This window comes from Rhinopithecus bieti, unplaced genomic scaffold (genome assembly GCF_001698545.2).
Source record: "Rhinopithecus bieti isolate Rb0 unplaced genomic scaffold, ASM169854v2 scaffold_3878, whole genome shotgun sequence".
NCBI classification, from domain to species: domain Eukaryota; kingdom Metazoa; phylum Chordata; class Mammalia; order Primates; family Cercopithecidae; genus Rhinopithecus; species Rhinopithecus bieti.
The window spans coordinates 1,199,848-1,211,728 of record NW_016805059.1 but is presented as its reverse complement, the minus strand read 5'-3'; the positions used below and the strand labels follow the sequence as shown (position 1 = coordinate 1,211,728).

General features: G+C 34.9%; 1 protein-coding gene and 1 long non-coding RNA gene across 4 annotated transcripts in view; one reads left to right on the top strand and one right to left on the bottom strand.

Annotated features, from left to right (window-relative positions):
• The window catches only part of LOC108529020 (uncharacterized), a 12,848-nt gene extending 8,463 nt beyond the window's left edge, over window positions 1–4,385 (top strand). Inside the window, exon 3 of the long non-coding RNA XR_001885381.1 lies at window positions 4,105–4,385. This is a non-coding gene — a long non-coding RNA (uncharacterized LOC108529020). The remainder of the gene's footprint in view (window positions 1–4,104) is intronic.
• PDGFC (platelet derived growth factor C) overlaps window positions 1–11,881 on the bottom strand; it is a 222,403-nt gene that overhangs the window by 131,361 nt on the left and 79,161 nt on the right. The window lies entirely within an intron of this gene.

Below are 11,881 nucleotides of genomic sequence, written 5' to 3'. Positions count from 1 at the left end.
ATAATAATAATAATAATAATAATAATAATAAATTTTAAAAAAGATGAATGAAGAAGAAATAAAATTTCCAATGCAGCAATAAAAAAAATAATAAAATAAAATGTTTACATTTTATTCTATGTCAATTGTATTCTATGTCATTGTATTCTACGTCAATCTTTTGACTAAAAGTGAGAGCAAATTTTGAAATATATTTCTCTAAAACAATTTTAAGCACAAGTTTAAATGAGTTGTGACTGTATTATTTGACACCTGCACCTTTCAGGTTCAAAAATGTAACTTAGAAAATGTCACTCAGGCTGGGTGCAGTGGCTCATGCCTGTAATCCCAGCACTTTCGGAGGTCAAGGCCAGTGGATCATGAGGTCAGGAGATCGAGACCATCCTGGCCAACACGGTGAAACCCCGTCTCTACTAAAACTACAAAAAATTAGCCAGGCATGGTAGTCCCAGTTACTCGGGAGGTTGAGGCAGGAGAATGGCGTGAACCCAGAAGGCAGAGCTTGGAGTGAGCCAAGATTGCACCACTGCACTCCAGCCTGGGTGTTAGCGAGACTCCGTTTCAAAAAAAGAAAGAAAGAAAATGCCACTCAATAACTCTCACTTGAAGTCAACACTGCTCTAGCTGTAGTACCATTTCTAAGCACTTTTCTGATACTGTCTTTACATTAATCTAAACTGAATGCTTTTCTATAGTGTTATATTTTTCTATTATTTCATAATATTGTACACTTAAGAATTCCTTAGAAATCACTAGGTCCAATTCTGTTTACATATGAAACATATTTGATTATACTCAACGGAATAACTGTATTAAAGTCATTGGATTAAAGTAATTGGGTTTTGGGTACTGAAACTAAAAATGAACCCAGGTGATATTTAGACTGTTTGTTAGTGTACGTCTCATCGCAGCCTGCTACATTACATTCTCTTTCATACTTACTTTACCCCAAGAATAATAAATTTGAGGCAAGGTTTATGTTAGATTGTTTTGGAAATACCTAAAAAATGCAAATTATGCTGGCACTGATTGATTGCTTTGATTAATTACACTGCCCACTTACAATACGTAGAAGAAAACAAATTAACTAGAATACCACCAGTGACCACTTACTACTATACATCATTGAATTACAGCAGTCTTAGTGTGTTTTCTTAACTTTCTTAAGGATATCTTTGATGATCTGAGATTTCTTTCTCTTTCTCTCATTGTACCTTAAAGAAAACCTGGATAGGAGTTTATCTAAACCATTATTTTCTCAATTGTTATTTCAATTGACTGAAAATTTAATTAACAATATTATTATACCTGAGGGGGGGTCATTTAGGGATTCTATGCTACTTTTCAACTGTCATTCGCTTATGTTAAGACTATCTACGCTGAATCCATGTATATCCTCAAGATAAGGGTCTCTGGTCACAAACAATGCTCACACAAATCTTGAGAAGGAAATTAAGGATCTCTATCAAAATGGGCCACTTAGAATTAATCCACTCTTGATTTTTAGTAAAAGAACTAAAAGCAACTCTTCTTCTCTGGATCCTCAAGGAACTCATGTCCTACTTAAAGAATGCCTCCAAGAAGGAAAGCTAAACAAGATGAGGAGGAAAGCTAGGGAAATGCAAACACAGCAAAGAGAGTTGGTGCCTTTTTTGTCTATTTGGGAAGGGCACTTCCTATCTTCTTACCTGACTTCTTTCTTTCTCAGTTAGAATGATAAAAATGTGTAAGGTCAACCCTCAGGGCTGATTCCAAGGTAAAAGAGACAAGAAATAGACCCCATAACCAGCCAGTCTAGGCTTGCATGAAGGACTTTGCATGGGTTGCAGGGTCATCATTCAAAAATTCAGTGGGCTGGCAATAAAGAATGCACCTTCTTCCAGATCATGCCGAACCTAGCATGGAAGACAGTTACATTTTACCAGCTTGAAGAAAACTCTGACTCACAGATAAGAGTTTCCAGCCATATAGCTAACGGTTCAATATCTTAAACAGTTTAGTACCTAGATCCAAAGAAGTGAAACAACCAGTAGATACTGCCTTTTCATACTTCCTACGCAAAAGATGCAGAAATACGAGTAATGAAAATTTCAATATTTTATTTGTCCACATTATCTTTGAACACATTTTACTTGTATTTGTGTACTGATTTGCTAATTGTTTTCAAAAGTAAAAAGGAGAATTTAAATATTTAAAACACATTGTGAAATTCAGTTTGTCTATATCCAAATACACCAATACCACATATACATAACAGGAAACTACTTCAATAGAAAGCATTCCACTGAACATGCAAAAAGATAAATGAATACGTGACTCTACTGCATGATCAAGTTTCAAACCTGCTTACAAACAAGTTTTAACAAGACACATATATAACGGCATCCAGTGTATCACAGACTTATTTCTAATTTCAGAAAATCAACTCTTAATATAAACTCAATTATTATATAAGTAAATTCCCCACTTCTGCTCTTCAGCTTCTTTTACTTCTTTTTCACATTTGGAGAGATCATAAAAATAATGTTTCTGGTGTTAGACATTTCAGAATGAATGTCGTAACCTAGGCAGAAATAGAATATGGGGAGAAAAATATACTTGTGCATGTATGTGAACACACACAGACACACACACTTTACCTAAGCATTTAGTAATACCCAAACACTACACAGTTTAGCCTCAGTTCTGCTCCATAATAGAAAATATATGTGTGCTTATTTCATCTTGTCTCTTCCATTTTACTAAGATACAGTGAATTACATCAATGTAACTGCATTGCATTACATCAATGGCCTAAAATAAATAATTGGCATTATGTTTAATATACTGATCAATGAAAATGAAAGTTTACAAATTTTGTAGATTATAATAATTCCTTAAAAGGAGGCTTAGAATATTTGTGCATCCTTTAAAAGCAGCATATATGGCTTTATGCCTTTAATTTCTAAGAATTTAAATATGAATGTCCATAACAATATAAACTTCAGCAATTATTTAGAGCATGTTCTTATTATTGTCAAATTGCTGACATTTCATTTTGTGTAATAAGATTTTGGCCATGGTCAAGCTAAGCGGTTCACATCTGTAATCCCATAACTTTGGGAGGCTGAGGTGGGAGGACTACTTGAGGCCAGGAATTCAAGGCTAGCCTGGGCAACACTGAGAGACTCCACCCCTACAAAAATCACAAAAAATTAGCCAGGCATGGTGGTATGTGCCTGTACTACTCAGGAGGCTGAGGTGGGAGAACTGCCTATGCCCAGGATTTGGAGGTGGCAGCGAGATATAATTGCCACTGCACTCTAGTCTGGAGACAGGGCAAGACCTTGTCTAAATAAATAAATAAATAAATAAAATTCAGGCCTCTATACTCCCTATTTACAATTTCCAATACAACAAAATAATTTTGGCACTTCTTCTTAGGTATCCTAGCTCTTAGACTAATATTTAGTCTTGCATTACAGTTCACAACTCCTGTGGTGAAAGTTATCAGCTAAAATGCTTGTTAAATTATTAAAATATTGCATTTAAAAAGTCAAAATATAAAAGGCTTAGCAGGAAATAACACTTGAGAGAGGGCAGAAATGGAACACAGTGGGGAATAATAAGAGAAGGAGGTACTGGAAGATAAAATGTGAAAGTTCTGGCAAATTCTTATACATAATATCTAAATTATTGGTGCAATAACATTGTGGGAAGGGCAATTGTTTAGAGACTTTGGTTTTCTGTTAGTAAAATGCCAATGTACTACAACTCTCTTGCAATAAGTGGAGTATTCATGAAAGACCAGAAAGTTAACTGCTACTTCATCCCAAAAGATTTTACCCGTGAGACTTGTACTTCCAGTTGAGACTAGTATTTTTTAACTGTGTGCTTAAAACAAAGTAAAGTTTTTGTTTAATAGATTCAGAAAATATTCTGAATTGCTATTTGGCAGACACACTTTTATTACCAAACTATCATCCTACATTTAGCATACTCTTTTAGCAAAATCTTGATTTTATTCTCTCACCTTAAACTGACCATGACCTTCATGAAGGTCGAGCACGTCCCCAGCTCTGAATCATAGTTGAATTTAATTTATGGTTATCTCATTTCCCCTAGGCTAGTGACTGTTCTAAACAGAATCATAAGATCTGACGCTGACCAATAATGGAGAAGTTGCACTTACAAAGAGATGGTTGTGGAGAAGCTTCCATATCTGGATACAACTGTGTGAGGAGGTGATGCTGGAACAGGCCAAGTGTCTAAAGTTTACAGGCTGAGGTTGACAGGAAAATATAAACGATTTAACCAACCTGGTGATGATGCCACTGAGCCCTTGAATTAACCTGGATCTGTGCTAACTATGGACATCTTATTATGTGAGATAATAAACAATATTTAAGCTATGATTTGGGTCTTTTATTTCCTGTGGCTAGAAGTATCCTAACTGATGTTAGCATATTTTATTCGAATTTTTGTATGTATTCACACATAATACGCATCCTAAGACAAAGCCACATGAGCCACTATTATTTCTAAAAATAAAAAAGAAACATTTCTAGATTCAAATATCCTAATGAAAATGATATTTCATTAAGATGTAAAAATGAATAACATCATGCAGGATGTTACTTAGCATCACAGTTTACTATAGGTGTAAAAGTCTGATTTAGATTTACAAGTAATTTATAATAATTATTGATAAAGATTATTTATTTAAATTCTGTTAACTTGATAAGAAGGAGACTTCCTTTACCTCTGCTGTTTAGTAACAAGGCAGAAAATATACAGAGCTGCTCATTTTAATGTCATCATGTCATTTTCATTTGTAATTTTACATAGTTTGTGGGAGTAAGAATGTATGTTTTCATTAAATATGAACATTAAGAGTCTGCCTGAGGTCACATATTTTAACTCTTTCTTAGTAACTGTTTAAGTGACAATGTCACAAAAGTAATCACATCATTCCAAAAAAGAAATCAATCGTTAGTAAAGAAAATGTAGGAGTTCAGGTTGACACCAGGAGAAGAAGAATATATACATTTTTATTCAGTATTAAACTAGTTGGAAAAAATAGAAAATTGAAACTTATTCCGTGAATAGTTCAAAAAGCTTACTAATAGATATCTCTCTTACAAATAATTCACTTTTAAAAAATACTTTATTGTCTTCTGGGTGTAGTGCCACACACCTATAACCCCTCACTTTGGGAGGCTGAGGTGTGCCGATCGCTTGAGCTCAAGAGTTTGAGACCAGCCTGGGCAACATAGTGAAAACCTGTCTCTGTGAAAAAATACAAAAAATACTAGCCAGGAGTAGTGGTCCATGCCTGCAGTCCCAGTTACTTGGGAGGCTGAGGTGGGAGAATCGCTAGAGCCCAGGAGGTTGAGGTTGCAGTAAGCTGCGATCCTGCCACTGCACTCCAGCCTGGGCAACAGAGTGAAACCCCGTCTTAAAAAAAAAAAAAAAAAGATTGATAAATATAATTCAAACGTGGTTATAATGGGCTGTGTACTATACGTTCAAACAGGTCTAAAAACATTATAATAAATTTAAATTTATGACAAAATTATGGAGGTACCCATGGAGAGGTGTCTGAGTTGTCAATAGTAGCACTTTCTGGAAGAGTTAAATAATAAAGGTGCAGCCTTGCCCTACTGCTCCAGTTGTAAGTTCATGTTTTCTTTATGTACTTATCAGAAACATCATACTCACGTTGGTATTACGGAACAATATTAAAAAAAAACAAAACTTCATACTGTGATAAGTCATTTAGAGTTACAATTAGCCAACTGGCCACTATACAGTGTTCAAGAATTCAACTTTGTGCACATATTTATACCATCTAAGCAATTACAATTTAATTTAGTTTGATGAAACCATAAGGAAACAAAACCTTTTCTGATTATAAATTCAGACATAAAATTAAATTGGAGATCACAATATTCTATAAAGAACATCCCCATCACAGGATTTTTTTTTTACTCTATTATTAAGAAATCGTTCTTGAGAAATCTCTTAACTTTAAAAAAGTCATCTGTGTTATTAGTTTATTTTATGTGTTGCTTTGATTTCCCCTCAAAACATTCAACCTTGCCTAATCTTTGTGTTTTTCTAAAACTCACATCACTTTTTTCTTAGTCTTTCATTTCGCCTCCAATGTCCCTGCCCCTACCCACACAATCTTGTATATTTATTACTGGTAATTTTGGCATTGTTTACCAATTGGTGTGCAAACCTTCAGTAATTCTCTCTACATTAAACACTCATAATATGGTGGAGGAGGAAAAGGCACACACAACTCTCACATAATTAGAGAGATTGCTCACCCAAGAACAACATGCCTGTTATTTCAAGTTTCTCAAGATCTGTTAAGTGCTTTGACTTACTCACTCTTTTGAGGTATTGCAATGTTGTGTAATGATTCATGGTTTGTAAAAATTTCTTTGTGAATTGCCCTCAGAATTCTGAGACAACAAACATGTCGTGTGTCTACTACTGAGTGCTGAAGAATTCAGACACCATTATTCTGGATGATTACAAACCTCTTATTTTTCACTCAAAGCTGTTATCTTCAAAAATCTAGTTTTCTTGCCCAGAGGCCTGCCCTCTTCTCAGCCATGATTTCTTAACACTATTCACAATTATTATTTTTTCTCATGTTTTCTTCTACTCAGATACCCAGTGGTGATAACAAAATCTCACATACAGGTTTGATATTTTCCCTAAACATTATACCTTTCTATTAATACCAACTTAATTCGTATCACATTTTATACTTTCTAGGATATATACAAAAATAAGATGTCAGATAATCTTCATATAAATAATTTTCTAAAGTTAATGAAAAAGAACAGAAATTATTGCCATCACACATGCAAGAAAACTTTGAATTAGTACAGTTAAAATACTTGGCCAAGAATTAAAACTGGGATTCCAATTTGGGTCACCTTCAAAGCTAGTGCTCTTAACTGCCATACTGCCTTTTTTTAACATTCTTCATGTCTATGATGACAATACTGTAAGTAGGAGTTCACATACAAAACTTGAACCTTTTTGTCATGGGTATTAAGCTCTTAGATCAACAGAACTCCACTCCACACAATTCTACAAAGTGTAATGGAACAGTTTAATACAGTAAACTTCAAAACTAAAAGGAGATCTGAAACTAACAGGCATTGTTTTGGTTTTGGTTTTTTTCTAATTTTGTCAGTTGCCCAATTTTCAACAGCAGCCAACTGGCTTTCTCCATGAATGGAATCTAGTGCATGTTACATCTAATTGGTAACCTTGCAAGTCTTATTTGTAAAAGTTGAGTCATAGCTAAAGCTGCATGCATAGCGAATAAAAAAAAAGTTGAATTGTCCAAGTGCTGGTTTATCAGGGGGAAAGCTATGTGGTAACTTATTTGATGGATTCATTGATGATTATTTTTTAACTCTTTTACTTACTTATAAGTAAGCAGCTCCTCTGAGTTAACACATGCTATCATCTGGGTTAATATGTATTAAATGTCTACACCTTGTTAGTTCATGAGGTTACAGAAAGGGAGGGCACTGGTCTGGAACCTACATGTGTCAAGTGAGGTGACTGTATCATATGGGAAGGGGGTGTAAACTTGAAGCAGTAATCCATGGAGTGGCATAGAAAAGCAGCCAGGGATGTAATCAGAAAGGAAGAGATGCCTGGGCATTCATCCAGAAAGTGACGAACAGAATGGCAGGGATTTGTCCACTGCAAAAAAACCAGCATGTTCTTTCTTTAGCTTTGAGGTCTTGTGAGTCTGAAAATGAGGATCTGCCCCCTGCACCCATCATTCCAGCTGAGTCAAATCACTGTGTACCTCCTCATGCCAGGCTATGCTGCTTCAACACTTGGCATGTGCTGCTGTCTCTGTTTCGAATGCCCTTTCCCACCTAACTCATTCTTCCCTCCTTTTCAGACCTAGACAAGTCTGAGCTTTTCTGACCAGTCTTTCCTGAACAGTCCTCCATCCCACTATCACCTTAACTACTGAGAGTGAAGGCTTCTTCCTACCCAGGCTACCAGGGTACCTGCATCCTCTTTGGCTGGTTTACTTATCTGTCACTAAACTGAGGTCTCTTTAAAGCAGGAAGAAGATCTCTTTTTACCTAACTCACAACACAAGGTAAATAGATAATAAATGTGCTGGCTAAAATGCTAGGTAACCCTGTTACGTATCCATTTGGTAATAGGTGTATGTGTGCGTGTGTGTATATATACATTCATGTGTCCCTTAAGGATGGGATATGTTATAGTAAATGCATCACTAGGCAATTTTGTTGTTGTCTGAACATCATAGAGGCCACAAAACCTTTATGTAATAGCCTGCTACACACCTGCACTGTTATGGTACAGCCTATTGCTTGTTGGCTAAAATCCTGTACAGCATGTTACTAAACTGAATACTGTAGGCAACTGTAATACAAAGGTAAGTATTTGTGTAATTAAACATGTCTAAACATAGAAAAAATAAAGGAAAAATACAGTGTTATTATCCTATGGGACCACCTTCATATGTATATGCAGTTTGTTGTTGACCAAAATGTTGTTTTGCAGTATGTGACTCTACACGCAGAAGTTTTTTGGTAAAAATATAAACTAAATTTAATTTGTAAAGTGTTTCAGGAGATTATAAGAACAGGGTAAAATTTTTAAGACTAGCACGATTCTTTATTGGAGTTTACATTCAAATCCTTTTCCATGAGGTTTGGCATCGCTGAGGACATTGTCCTGAAAGTCTTATGAAGTGCTTTGAGAAACAGTGTTTTCCACCCTGCCAGTAAGAAAAGACAAATTGAAATAACCTCAGATTAACCTTTCAGCAAACTTTTACTGCATTCAGATAAATAACATTAAGTACAGATTCAGCTGAGCAATATAAACCTTTCTCCTCGCTTTAATATGTGTCCTAAGACATAGTGGTGATTAAAGGTAGCTGGCTTCACAGCAGAAGAATTCACCACTCATAATACCAAAGGGTAAAGCTTTGATTAAAAGTGATCATTCCCCCAAAAAGAAACTTTCCATGGGTGTCAATGTACATTAAAGAGTTTTATAACTGCATAACTGGAACATAAACCCAAACTAGTACTCTTATTCAAAATGTCATGATAACAATGAATAGAGTATTCTAGACATGAAGTACTCGCTGGTTGTGTATCAAACCAGCATTTACTGAGCCACAGGATTCAGGTTAAGGAGAAGCCTTGTATAAGCTCTAAATATAGTCCTGATTAGGTTCAAAGGCTAGCTCTACCAGCTATGTAATCTGAATCAATTAAAATACCTAATTTTTATAAAATGAGGGAAAATAACACCTACCTCATAAGACAAAAAAAATAAAAATAAAAAAATAAAGCACCAGTAAATGCTGGGAACCAATAGTGTCAGATATTGTTGCAATAATCACAGTCAGTTTTCTTCAGTAGGTTATATATTAATTAAAGCATAATTAACAAAACTGATATATGCTTCTCTACTCAGCTTGGAAATCCTGATAGCAACTAAAACTCAATACATCAAAAGCAGAATTAATGGTTTCTTCCCCAGAAACATTCTGAGTTAAGATTTATTGTTTATTTTTGTTGTTGAGATTGTTAATTTTTTTTCATTTCCTGATGGTACCACCATTTCTTTTACCACAACTCTCAAATAGAAATGAAACACAATCATAACAGAATGCTGTCCTAATCTTTGATGAATGGTGAAACGGAAATCCAAAAAAAAGGATATAAAAATTCCAAAGGATTATTATGGTGGGAAAAGTTAGAGAAAACTATAAACATATAATAAATTAAAAATAAACAGAAACTTAGACATGCCTTACTAGAGGAATTCCATAAAAGAACCATTCAGGCAAAAGATTTTGGGTGGATTTATAATTTCTCTACAGCCAATGACATAAATTGAACTGCATAAGCATGTTGAACCACAGTATCATTTGCTGCAGTTAAAGCACTCAATAGTTATCACTAAAGCTATTATACTTCTTACATCAGATGTCCAAGGCAAGATTCTAGACTCTAACATCTGGGTACTTGCTGATATTTTAGAGGACTTGACCTTCCTACTAACTGCACTGGAGTGAAACTATGTAGATAACTGGCAGATGCCTGACAAGGTCCTCGCTACCCATCCCTACTACACAGATTTATTACATACCACCAGACAAATCCTAACCAGGACCCTATAAAATCCCCTCCCAATGATCTACCCTTTATAGTTTGCATTGCAATATCCTCTATTTGGAAACAGACTAACCGTATTTGTCATAATTCTTTTTAAATTTTCTGTGAGTCACCAAGAGAATTTTAATGCAAAAAGGAACCTTAAGGTATGAAGAGAGTCTAGTTTTGTTAATGTACGAGGAGCTATCCTCTTTATTACATTAAGCAGTAGCAATATATATTTTAAATTCATTCAGGTGACCTATGGTAAGACAGACCATACAGACACAAGTAAAAAAGCTACTAGGATTTTTTTTTCTTTTTTTTTTTTTTTTAGAAGACAGGACGAAAGACAGAGTCTTGCTTTGTCACCTAGGCTGGAACGCAGTGAGCAATCAGGGCTCACTGCAACTTCTAACTCCTGGGCTCAAGCAATCTTCTCACCTCAACCTCTTGAGTAGTTGGGACTACAGATGCACGACTTTTAAGCTTTTATTGTTTTCTTTTATTTTGCAGAGATGAGGCCTTACTCTGTTGACCAGGATGATCATGAACTCCTGGCCTTGAGGATCCTCCTACCTCGGCCTCCCAAAGTGCTGGGATTACAGGCAAGAGCCACCACAACCAGCCTAGATGTATTTTTGAAATCATTCATTACCATCAAAAAAAAAAAAATTCTTGCTTAAGCAAGGACAATTACTGCTCGGACTGGTCTGTTAGTATGCTTCATTGACCAGCAATGATGCACACTAAGAAATTGAAGGGGCAATCAAAATAATTATAATTTAGAAATTCAAATCTTTATCTTAGAAAATATTAATTTTATAGACATATTATATATAAACACACATTATATGTTAAAGCCATCCACAAAAAGCATGCCAAAGATTACATAATTTTTTTCTCTTTATTAGTTTTCTTCTCTCACACAACTAGAATTTGAAGCCTCTCCTTAGATGGTGTGTTTCTGTAGTTCATAACCATGTATCACTCACCTTTCATCTCGACATCTTCCAAGGAGATTGATAGGTATCAGGTGCCTCAAAATAATGGTTATACTAATTGATCAGCTATTCACATTCATTATCCCATGGCTAAAAATACATCCATGCCGAAATGTATTACTTCATCGCTGTAAGTATATCGGCAACCATTTAAGTGTATTAACTATCCTCCTTTAGAATTTTGATCAACTATATTTTATTTTAGTAATCTTGACTTTTTATTGGACAGTTCAAAACCTTTTGAGAAACAAATAGCCTAATTACAGTCTAAATACATAATGTAGGATTCTATCATCTAGATGGTCATTCTAACTTCCTAACTGGGCAATTTTATTATCCAATTCTCCCCCAGATTCATGCTATTGCCTGGTATTTAAGTCTCTCTTCATTAACATGTCATATACCATTTCAGCATTATATCATAGTATTGTTCACTATGAATAATCCATTACAGCAAGGTTAGTACCATCACTACTATAATGCATACAATAGGTGTTTATAATACAATTAAAATATTCAGCAATAAAGCAGTTAATCTGAGCAAAATATATAGCAATATTTCAAACTCAAAAATTATGTCTTCAAAACTAATTAATCCTCTAGTTCAGAGGCAGATAGCACAACAGGAAATACATTAAATAGAAGATAAAATTGACAGCATGAGGCTGCAGAATAATTGGGATTCCACTGCATAGGAAATTG